General features: G+C 43.1%; 1 long non-coding RNA gene across 1 annotated transcript; it reads right to left on the bottom strand.

Moving 5' to 3' along the window:
• Window positions 1–8,883: 8,883 nt before the first annotated feature.
• On the bottom strand, window positions 8,884–10,601 carry LOC123728757 (uncharacterized). The gene is made up of 2 exons (XR_014381446.1): window positions 10,284–10,601; window positions 8,884–9,952 (listed from the first exon to the last, which is right to left on the bottom strand). It is a non-coding gene; the product is annotated as an uncharacterized LOC123728757 (long non-coding RNA).
• Window positions 10,602–11,492: the final 891 nt, after the last annotated feature.

Genomic DNA, 11,492 nt, shown 5'->3' with positions numbered 1-11,492 from the left:
TACAGTAGGAAATACACATGCAGAGATCATCCATTCACCCACACTGTGTCTCACAAAGACACAGCTGTTGGAACCAAAAATCTCCAATTTGGACTCCAGACCAAATGACAAATCTCCACTGGTCTAATGTCCATTGCTCATGTTTCTTGGCCCAAGCAAGTCTCTTGTTTTTATTGGTGTCCTTCAGTAGTGGTTTCTTCAATTTGACCATGAAGGCCTGAATCACGGTCTCCTCTGAACAGTTGATGTTGAGATGTGTCTGTTACTTGAACTCTGTGAAGCATTTTTTTGGGCTGCAATTTCTGAGGCTGGTAACTCTAATGAACTTGTCCTCTGCAGGTCACTCTGAGTTTTCCATTCCTGTGGCAGTCCATGAGAGCCAATTTCATCATAACGCTTGATGGTTTTTGCGGCTGCACTTGAAGAAACTTTCAGAGTTCTTGAAATGTTCAATATTGACTGACCTTCATGTCTTAAAGTAATAATGGACTGTTGTTTTTCTTAGCTTTTTTGAGCTGTTCTTGCCGTAATATGGACTTGGTCTTTTACAAAATATGGCTATCTTCTGTATATCCCCCCAACATCACATCACAACTAATTGGCTCTAACTTTTAAGAAGGCACACCTGTTAATTGAAATGCATTCCAGGTTATCAACCTCATGAAACTGGTTGATAAAATGCGAAAAGTGTGCAAAGCTGTCATCAAGGCAAAGGTTAGCTACTTTGAAGAATCTCAAATATAAAATATACATTTGATTTGTTTAACACTTTTTTGGTTACTACATGATATTAATTTCATAGTTTTGATGTCTTCACTATTATAAAAAAAATGTTGAAAATAGTACAAAAATAAAGAAGAACCCTTGAATGAGTAGGTGTTCTAAAACTTTAAACTGTCTTCATGTGTAGCTACGGTCCTGGAGAGGGTGAAGGAGGGCAAACTAAAGCATTTATTTATTCTGTGAATCTTTGATTTTGTATTGATGCTGAATATTAACAGCGGCTAGTTTGTGGTCAGAACTGACTCTCTAAGTCCCTTTGTAATGCACCCCATGTTCCCCATCTAAAAGGGCTATGTACCCTTATGGTGGAAAAAGATTACCTGGCCCAGCCCATAGGACGTCAAAATAGATACACTAGATGGAGGTAAAGTTGAAAATATAATGCATGTGTCACCGACTAGAGAAGTCAGGAATACTCATCAACTCTTTGTAATGGAGGGGAGGGGAGGGGAGGGGAAGGGGGGAAGGGAAGGGAAGGGAAGGGAAGGGGGGAAAGTAAGTATGTTATAATGCACTCCATTTAACAGCTTTCAAATACAGGTTAGAAACAGGAATTCTGGGAAAAATACATTTCTTGACGATGACAAAAATATGTTTGCTTACTAATCCAATAGGTGTAGCTATAATACAGTGACAGTGTTTGGTTCAAGTTCACTTTCTCAGCCATAGTCTAAAACTCAAGTGGAAGTTAGGCCTAGCTGTTTACCTCACATATGAAGGCTGGGGTCATTTATGACATCTTCTACTGCAGATCGCTATAATATCCTTATGATTATGATCACACTACCTCAATTCAAATATTATGTCGACACTATACCAAAGATGGTTTGTTATGGTTTAGAACCATAGGAACCAAGCTGGAATTATCACTGTAGCCTGTTATCACCTGGACTGTATTTTCACGCCGAGAAAAAAACCTCCAGGCTTCCGTCATAGCTGTCAATTTATAGAGAAAAAAGAAAAATAATTACAAGGGTCAGTTTGTAAAAAATTAATCCCGTCTGAAAGGTCCTCTGGAATAACGGACATTCTGGGGTAATAAATACATAATCAACGTCTTCTAGTAATACTAGTCCAGTGTGAATAGGACTATAGCCTTAATAATAACTCCTGCAGAATTAAACATTTCTTGCAGTAAAATGATACACTAAATGTAGGCAAAGTTTGGATTTGGGAACAGAATTGGGGAAATATATATTTTTATGTCTGCATCTTGAGATAATGCAATGCTCATTAGATACCATCTGTAGACGTGATGTCTTCATCATAACAGCTGTCTTCTAGGGTAACATATATAATGACAAGAGAGACATATAGTCTACCATCTCCATCTGCATGGCCTGATGAGCCAGGGGTTAAACATCACTGCTTGCATCCCTGCCATCTGAGAATGTAGGGCACATGTGTCAAACTCATTCCATGGAGGGCAGAGTGTCTGCAGGTTTTCACCCCTCCACTGTACTTTATTAATCAGTTAAGGTCATTGATTAGTTATAAACTCCCCTCACCTGGTTGTCTAGGTCTTAATTGGACACAAATTGAAAGGAAATAACTAAAACCAGCATAAACTTAGTCCTCCATGGAATGAGTTGACAACCCTGATTTAGGGCCCAGGGCCTCAGCTTGGACCAGGGCCTCAGCTTGGATCAGGGCCTCAGCTTGGACCAGGGCCTCAGCTTGGACCAGGGCCTCAGCTTGGATCAGGGCCTCAGCTTGGATCAGGGCCTCAGCTTGGATCAGGGCCTCATCTTGGACCAGGGCCTCAGCTTGGACCAGGGCCTCAGCTTGGACCAGGGCCTCAGCTTGGATCAGGGCCTCAGCTTGGATCAGGGCCTCAGCTTGGATCAGGGCCTCAGCTTGGATCAGGGCCTTCGTCTTAGACTGTTTTCCCCCAGTTCTTACTGTTTTCACACTTTAATAACTCAAGTTTGTTTCATTTACACTTCCTATGAGAATGTCTCAAACACTAATCAGGCTAGAACTGGTGTGTGGATACAAACTGAAATACAACAGACAGTTTGTTCCATTTGTGTGTTACAAGTGTGAAATATATTTTAAAATGGTGTACTTTGAGAATGGTGTAAAATCATGTTTTAGGAAATGTCCAGAATGCAATTAGTACAGCGCTAGATGGACAGATGGTAGGAGACAGAAAGTATTTGCATGTGAGAAATGTGAAATACATTTTAAAGTTTTCCATGAACATGGTGTAAAGTCATGTTTTAGGAAATGTCCACAATGCAGCTATTACAGCACTAGAAAGACAGATGGTAGGAGACAATATTTGTGTGTTACACATGTGAAATACCTTTTGAAACTGTTGTCCATGAACATGGTCTAAAATTGTGTTTCCAGCAATTTCCACACTCTAATTAGTACTGTACACAACTGTAAGGAGAGATGATTGGAGACACCATTTGTGTTACAACTGTCAACAATCTTTAAAAAAAATGTTCCATGAACATGCTCTAAAATCATGTTTTTGGTAATCCCCACAATACAATGGAGTGTGTAACTGGCTGCTGGGAAGTCAGGCGCAGGAGAGCAGAAATGCGAAGCAAACGGAGCCCTTTATTGAGGCGAACAAAACACAGCACTCAGAAAACTAACCACACACGGGTTACAATAACCTGGCGCAAACGAGCCTGGAGTACACATACATTTACACATAACAATTCCACACACAGACATAGGGGGAAACAGAGGGTTATATGCAAGACGAGTAATGGGGGAATGCAAACCAGGTGTGCGGGAAAACAAGACAAAACAAATGGAAAATGAAAGGTGGATCGGCGATGGCTAGAAGACGGGTGACGTCGACCGCCAAACGCCGCCCGAACAAGGAGAGGGACCGACCTCGGCGGAAGTCATCACACTAGTGTAGAGTTGCATGGGAATGTAATGCATATAAAAGGGATGTGTCATGTTTCCCTCTTCCATCACCAAGTCAAGTACAATATGAACTAAAGGGAAAAGGGAAAGGGGGATACCTAGTCAGTTGTCCAAGTGAATGTATTGAAATGTGTCTTCCACATTTAACCCTCTGAATCAGAGAGGTGTGGGGGTCTGCCTTCATCTACAGCCACGTCTTCACTACATAGTAGCACCATGACTGTGTGCATTTGAACAAAAGATAAATAAATGTTTGCTGTATTTTATTTAACATTTCCTCTGTGTAGTTGACATCATGCAGCATAGCTGCATTTAAAACAATGTTATGAATAGTTAGGCTACAATGGCTACGAAATATACAAACCACATTCTATAAAGATTATTTCTAACATGATGTTATGTTCTTTTGCTTTGTCAATCATAGTATCCATCATAGTAGACCTACACAGCACACAGAGCTATACAGTATCCATCATAGTAGACCTACACAGCACACAGAGGAATACAGTATCCATCATAGTAGACCCACATAGCACACAGAGGTATACAGTATCCATCATAGTAGACCTACACAGCACACAGAGGTATACAGTATCCATTATAGTAGACCTACACAGCACACAGAGCTATACAGTATCCATCATAGTAGACCTTCACAGCACACAGAGGTATACAGTATCCATCATAGTAGACCTACACAGCACACAGAGGTATACAGTATCCATCATCACACATTGTAAACCATGTAGTTTAACGATTGATCCAGAAGTTTTGTGTCTGGATCTTGTAGAATAACATTTGAGGTATATTCATAATGGGATGTGTAAAATGAATTGATCATGTACAAAATACATTCAACTACCAAAAGTTAAAGATCAACATTTTATTAAACAAACTGGAGACAGTAAACACTCCTGAAATAGACATTAGAGGGAGGTCCATCAGTAGCCTTGGTAACAAGACCTAGGATAGAGGGAGGTCCATTAGTACCATTGGTAACAAGGCCTGGGGTAGAGGGAGGTCCATTAGTACCATTGGTAACAAGGCCTGGGGTAGAGGGAGGTCCATTAGTACCATTGGTAACAAGGCCTGGGGTAGAAGGAGGTCCATCAGTAGCCTTGGTAACAAGGCCTGGGGTAGAGGAAGGTCCATTAGTACCATTGGTAACAAGGCCTGGGGTAGAGGGAGGTCCATTAGTACCATTGGTAACAAGGCCTGGGGTAGAGGGAGCTCCATTAGTGCCATTGGTAACAAGGCCTGGGGTAGAGGGAGGTCCATTAGTAGCATTGGTAACAAGGCCTGGGGTAGAGGGAGGTCCATCAGTACCATTGGTAACAAGGTCTGGGGTAGAGGGAGGTCCATCAGTACCATTGGTAACAAGGCCTGGGGTAGAGGGAGGTCCATCAGTACCATTGGTAACAAGGCCTGGGGTAGAGGGAGGTCCATCAGTACCATTGGTAACAAGGCCTGGGGTAGAGGGAGGTCCATTAGTACCATTGGTAACAAGGCCTGGGGTAGAGGGAGGTCCATCAGTACCATTGGTAACAAGGCCTGGGGTAGAGGGAGGTCCATCAGTACCATTGGTAACAAGGCCTGTAGTAGAGGGAGGTCCATTAGTACCATTGGTAACAAGGCCTGGGGTAGAGGGAGGTCCATCAGTACCATTGGTAACAAGGCCTGTAGTAGAGGGAGGTCCATTAGTACCATTGTTAACAAGGCCTGGGGTAGAGGGAGGTCCATCAGTACCATTGGTAACAAGGCCTGGGGTAGAGGGAGGTCCATCAGTACCATTGGTAACAAGGCCTGTAGTAGAGGGAGCTCCATTAGTGCCATTGGTAACAAGGCCTGGGGTAGAGGGAGCTCCATTAGTGCCATTGGTAACAAGGCCTGGGGTAGAGGGAGGTCCATCAGTACCATTGGTAACAAGGCCTGGGGTAGAGGGAGGTCCATCAGTACCATTGGTAACAAGGCCTGGGGTAGAGGGAGGTCCATTAGTACCATTGTTAACAAGGCCTGGGGTAGAGGGAGGCCCATCAGTACCATTGGTAACAAGGCCTGGGGTAGAGGGAGGTCCATCAGTACCATTGGTAACAAGGCCTGGGGTAGAGGGAGGTCCATCAGTACCATTAGTAACAAGGCCTGGGGTAGAGGGAGGTCCATCAGTACCATTGGTAACAAGGCCTGGGGTAGAGGGAGGTCCATCAGTACCATTAGTAACAAGGCCTGGGGTAGAGGGAGTTCCATCAGTACCATTGGTAACAAGGCCTGTGGTAGAGGGAGGTTCTAACCGATCTCTGATGATACAAGCAGGTGCAAAGGGGACACAACATGTCCTTGTCCCAGTCCTGTCTTCTTCTGTCTCTGATTTACTTTCACTTATGGTGACAGAGAGATGCTCCCCACCCTGTTCACCTTCTGGACAGGGACTGAACTGAGATCTTGAACACTTCTCTTTAAAAGTAATACATCGGAATAATTTGTTGGAGCTCTCTCCCGTATAGTAGACCTACATAGCACACAGAGGTATACAGTATCCATCATAGTAGACCTACACAGCACACAGAGGTATACAGTATCCATCATGGTAGACCTACACAGCACACAGAGGTATACAGTATCCATCATAGTAGACCTACACAGCACACAGAGGTATACAGTATCCATCATAGTAGACCTACACAGCACACAGAGGTATACAGTATCCATCATAGTAGACCTACACAGCACACAGAGGTATACAGTATCCATCATAGTAGACCTACACAGCACACAGAGGTATACAGTATCCATCATAGTAGACCTACACAGCACACAGAGCTATACAGTACCCATCATAGTAGACCTACACAGCACACAGAGGTATACAGTATCCATCATAGTAGACCTACACAGCACACAGAGGTATACAGTATCCATCATAGTAGACCTACACAGCACACAGAGGTATACAGTATCCATCATAGTAGACCTACACAGCACACAGAGGTACAGTATCCATCATAGTAGACCTACACAGCACACAGAGGTATACAGTATCCATCATCACACATAGTAAACCATGTAGTTTAACGATTGATTCCGAAGTTTTGTGTCTGTATCTTGTGGAATAACATTTGAAGTATGTATCAATCATTTGATGAAGAAAATGTATTGACAATGTACAAAATACATTGTGAACGACAAAAAAGTTTAAGTTCAACATTTTATTAAACAAATTGGAGACAGTAAACACTCCTGAAATAGACATTAGAGGGAGGTCCATCAGTAGCCTTGGTAACAAGGCCTGGGGTAGAGGGAGGTCCATCAGTACCATTGGTAACAAGGCCTGGGGTAGAGGGAGTTCCATCAGTAGCCTTGGTAACAAGGCCTGGGGTAGAGGGAGGTCCATCAGTACCATTGGTAACAAGGCCTGGGGTAGAGGGAGGTCCATCAGTACCATTGGTAACAAGGCCTGTAGTAGAGGGAGGTCCATTAGTACCATTGGTAACAAGGCCTGGGGTAGAGGGAGGTCCATTAGTACCATTGTTAACAAGGCCTGGGGTAGAGGGAGGTCCATCAGTAGCCTTGGTAACAAGGCCTGGGGTAGAGGGAGGTCCATCAGTAGCCTTGGTAACAAGGCCTGGGGTAGAGGGAGGTTCTAACCGATCTCTGATGATACAAGCAGGTGCAAAGGGGACACAACATGTCCTTGTCCCAGTCCTGTCTTCTTCTGTCTCTGATTCACTTTCACTTATGGTGACAGAGAGATGCTCCCCACCCTGTTCACCTTCTGGACAGGGACTGAACTGAGATCTCCAACAATTCCCTTTAAACCACGCAGCCATTGTTTCTTTCAATCTACCTCCAAGAAAATAGAAAACAACAGCAGCTAGGATGATCACCAAAACAACCACCACCACCACCACCACCATTGTTGGCCTTCCTGTGTCGTCGCAGTGCTTCTCTTTGGGAGTGACAGTGAGAGTGACAGCTCCTGGATATCCTCTCTGGTAGTCAGGGCCAAAGAAGCACCAGTATGTCCCCTGATCAGAACGGCGTAGGTTGGTGAGGATGAAGGAAATATCTCCCTTTCGGTAACCATCCATGGACACAGATACCCTGTCCTGATACCCAGAGCCATAGGTTATATACCCTCCACTGATGGTAAACACAATATGTCCATCTTTAAAACATTGGATATATATCTCACTGTCCTTTGTCCATTTTCCAGTTAAGCCATGGAAGGGAAGTGTGACATTATCTCCAACAAGGAAAGATATTTCAGTGGGGACCAAGACTTCTAGTTCTACATCCTGTAAAACCTTGTTGTTGCAGACACACTCATACCACCCCATGTCATTGTACTCAGCTGAGGAGATGGTGAGAGAGAGGTTTCCATTCTGGAGTTGAACCCTGTTCTCATAACCCTCTCCTGGGATTAAATTATTTCCGTCAAATGTAGCAACTGTCTTGTTACAGAAGCTCCCTGCAGCACCCTGACAATGCCTCCACTCCATGACACCCCCATGACATGATCCAGAGAAGGGAAGTATGATCCTGTCATTCAACATCACTGTTATGTGATCAGACAAGCAGTATTTTGCAACAAGTGCAAACAGGAAAAAGGTGATGACTGGTCCCCCCTTCATAATCGACACAGTTCTCTCTGGCAGTGCTCACGTCCTCAATTTGGTTTCCGGGAATTTTGTTGTTCTTGACGGTTGGCAGCTCTTTTATGCACATACAGAAATCTCACTTCAGGGAAGAACTCACTTTAGGGAAGATGGTGACTCATCCCCCTTAACCGAATATTGACTGCTCCTCCCCTTACCGAGGTTTATAATGCTGCTGTTTTTGTTCAAGAGTTCTGGATGCAATATGTTTTATTTTCTTATAAGAATATTACGTTACACACTAATATAATGTAAATGAATGTAGTTGATTAACTTTGTATTTTTCGGGGGTCGGGAATTGGGGATCGGGGACACGCTCACAGCCCAGGTCTCTTGATCGTCAACGCTACAGATTCTAGTCGGAGGCAACCCGCTTTTTCATCGTCAAACCAGCAGACTAATACAACTACCACAACCATGTCCCTGTGTCCTCCGTTCCCTTTTCTTAAATATCATCGTATATACACAATATCATTATATACATTATACTATCGTTATATTTCTCTGGTACAGAAATTATCTGACAGTTCCAAACTCAAATCCAAAAAATTCTACATTTATTCAAGGAGTTTATGAAAAAAGTTTATTCAAGTAGTATATTTTCCATTTGCAAGTATTACAAGTAATACATAGGAATTCTTCGTTGGAGCTCTCTCCCATACAGTAGGCCTACATAGCACACAGAGGTATACAGTAAAACAGTCATAAATGGAACAAATACAAAATATAAGTAGAACAACAATAAAAACACAACAGTCATCAATGCTAATAACAGCAGTCAGATAAAAGCTTTAGTTGAATGTGGTAGTGAAGGTGCTCCTGTCCTTCCTCCAGCCAGTAAACTTACCCGGATGGTCCTGTACCTCTGCCTACCCGACGGTCTCATACCTCCACAGAGTAGGTTTGTGTTGGTTGACCATTTCTGGTCGGGACCCACTGGGCACACACTGGTTGAATCAACGTTGTTTCAAAGTCATTTCAATTAAATTACATTGAACCAACGTAGAATTGACATCTGTACCCAGTGGGGAGAGATATTTATGGCCTGGAATTATAAAAGTCCACATCGCACTGAAGTTGTAGATTTTCCGACGTCCCGGTTGTTTTGAACGTGTCATTAAAACAGTCCACCAGATCCACCTCAGTATCTCCTTTATTGACAGCAATGTGATTATCTCCTGCTTCCTAAAATCCTCTACCATGTCCTTTCTCTTCTTTGTGTTCAGCTCCACGTTGTTTCCACTGCACCTCGCTGTTAGACATTGCACTTCTTGCCTGTCTATAGTCTGTCTCGACATTGTTAGTGAAGAACCCTATGAAGTTGATAGTCTCACAATGGATTTTGAGGAATTCCTTTTTTCTAGTGCTGTGAGAATACAAACCAACAGCCTCCTCGATATAAAAACCTTTCCTTTAAAAGACTGAGGACGGAGCGGTCTACGTTAAATATGTACTTTATTATTGTCAATGACTTGGCACACAACCATTGGTTGCTGAAATGTGACGTGTAAAATGTATGTGTCCTCGTTCAGATCAGAAAGGAATTCAGTGGGTTGGGGACTTCAGAGTAGAGAGAGACACGCTGGTGCTTGTTACTGAGAGGATGACTTTTCTTGGTGTTTGATCTACGGAGAGACAGCAGAATGTTCCATTTATTCTATGGTTCTTTCTTTCCCTTCTTATTTCTGCCACCATGTCATGATCCAGAACAGGGGGTGTAACAGGGTCATTCAACATCACTGTTATGGTGATAGAAAATAAATGTTATTTTTTTATTTATTATATTTTATTTTTATTTAACCTTTTTAACTAGGCAAGTGAGTTAAGAAAATATTATTATTTACAATGACGGCCTACCAAAAGGCAAAAGGACTCCTGTGGAGATGGGGTCTAGGATTAAAAATAAAAAAAACATTAAATCAAAATCAGAAGTTTTTGGAGTATTTGTAAACTAACCTTTTCTTGAAAGACTGAAGACAAAGCGATCTGCGGGAAGAATCGTGAGCACCCTGCCATTTAAGCCACAGAGCAGCTCTGCTATCTGGGGTGTAGCTCGTTTAGGCTTGGTGGATGAGTCTTTCACTTCCTCAGTGTCAGAAGGCCGCCCCAATTTAGCGCACTGTGCACCCTTCCGGACTAGACACACTGCGCCACCTCCTCCAGTACCTGCACTCTGCGGCGACATGCACCTGATTTGTTGGCAGTAGGTCATTTTCACGCAGTCTTGCGCGCTACCGGGCCGAACAACTGTATAGTGTCATAACTCCTGATAGAAGAGAGCCTGTCTCTCTACAGAGAGATTTCAGAGATCGAAAATGTGATTTAATTTGCGTTGAAAGTTGATCCGGGGCGGGAGAACTCCTTGGCCAAATTTACTTGGTGGGGGAAGGACAGGAGCGCCTCCACTACCAGGTTCAAGAATAGTTTTTATCTGACTGCTGTTTTTAGCACTTTAGCATTCATGACTACTGTTTATTTAATAATTTTACCACTCTGGGCGTATTGTTATATTCATGATATTTTCACATTTTCAATTTCGGACTTTTTTTTCCTGTATTCCTCGATGTGTGTTTTGTACTTTATCTGAGAGAGCTCCAACGTAGAATTCCAATGTATGTATTACTGTTAATAGATATTTTGCAAATGGCAAATATAGGGTACTACTTGAGGAAACTACTTGAATAAACTACTTGAATAAACTTCAAAAAGTATTTGATTGAGTTTGGAACTATCAGATCATTTCTGCACCACAGGAATATAATGATAGTATAATGTATATAATGATATTGTGTAAATATAATGATATTTAAGAAAAGGGAACAGAGGCCACAGGGTTTGACGATGAAAAAGCGGCTTGCCTCCGACTAACAGCTGTAGTGGTGTCGGTCAGGAGGAGAACGGTTAGACTTTGAGCATATTGTGAGCACCCTGCCAGTGAAGCCGCTGAGCAGCTCTGCTATCTGGGGTGTAGCTTGTTTTGGCTCGGCGGCCGAGAGTCTTTCACTTCCTCAGTGTCAGAAGGCCGCCCCAACTACACGCACTATGCATCCGCCCCGACTACACACACACTGCATCCGCCCCGACTACACACACACTGCATTCTCCCCGACTACACACACACTGTACTGCAACAGTCGTGTCTCTCTACTCGGATACTAGCCACCA

The sequence above is a fragment of the Salmo salar genome, chromosome 18 (genome assembly GCF_965601325.2).
Source record: "Salmo salar chromosome 18, fSalSal1, whole genome shotgun sequence".
Taxonomy (NCBI): Eukaryota; Metazoa; Chordata; class Actinopteri; order Salmoniformes; family Salmonidae; genus Salmo; species Salmo salar.
This window is presented reverse-complemented; position numbering and strand designations above follow the sequence as displayed.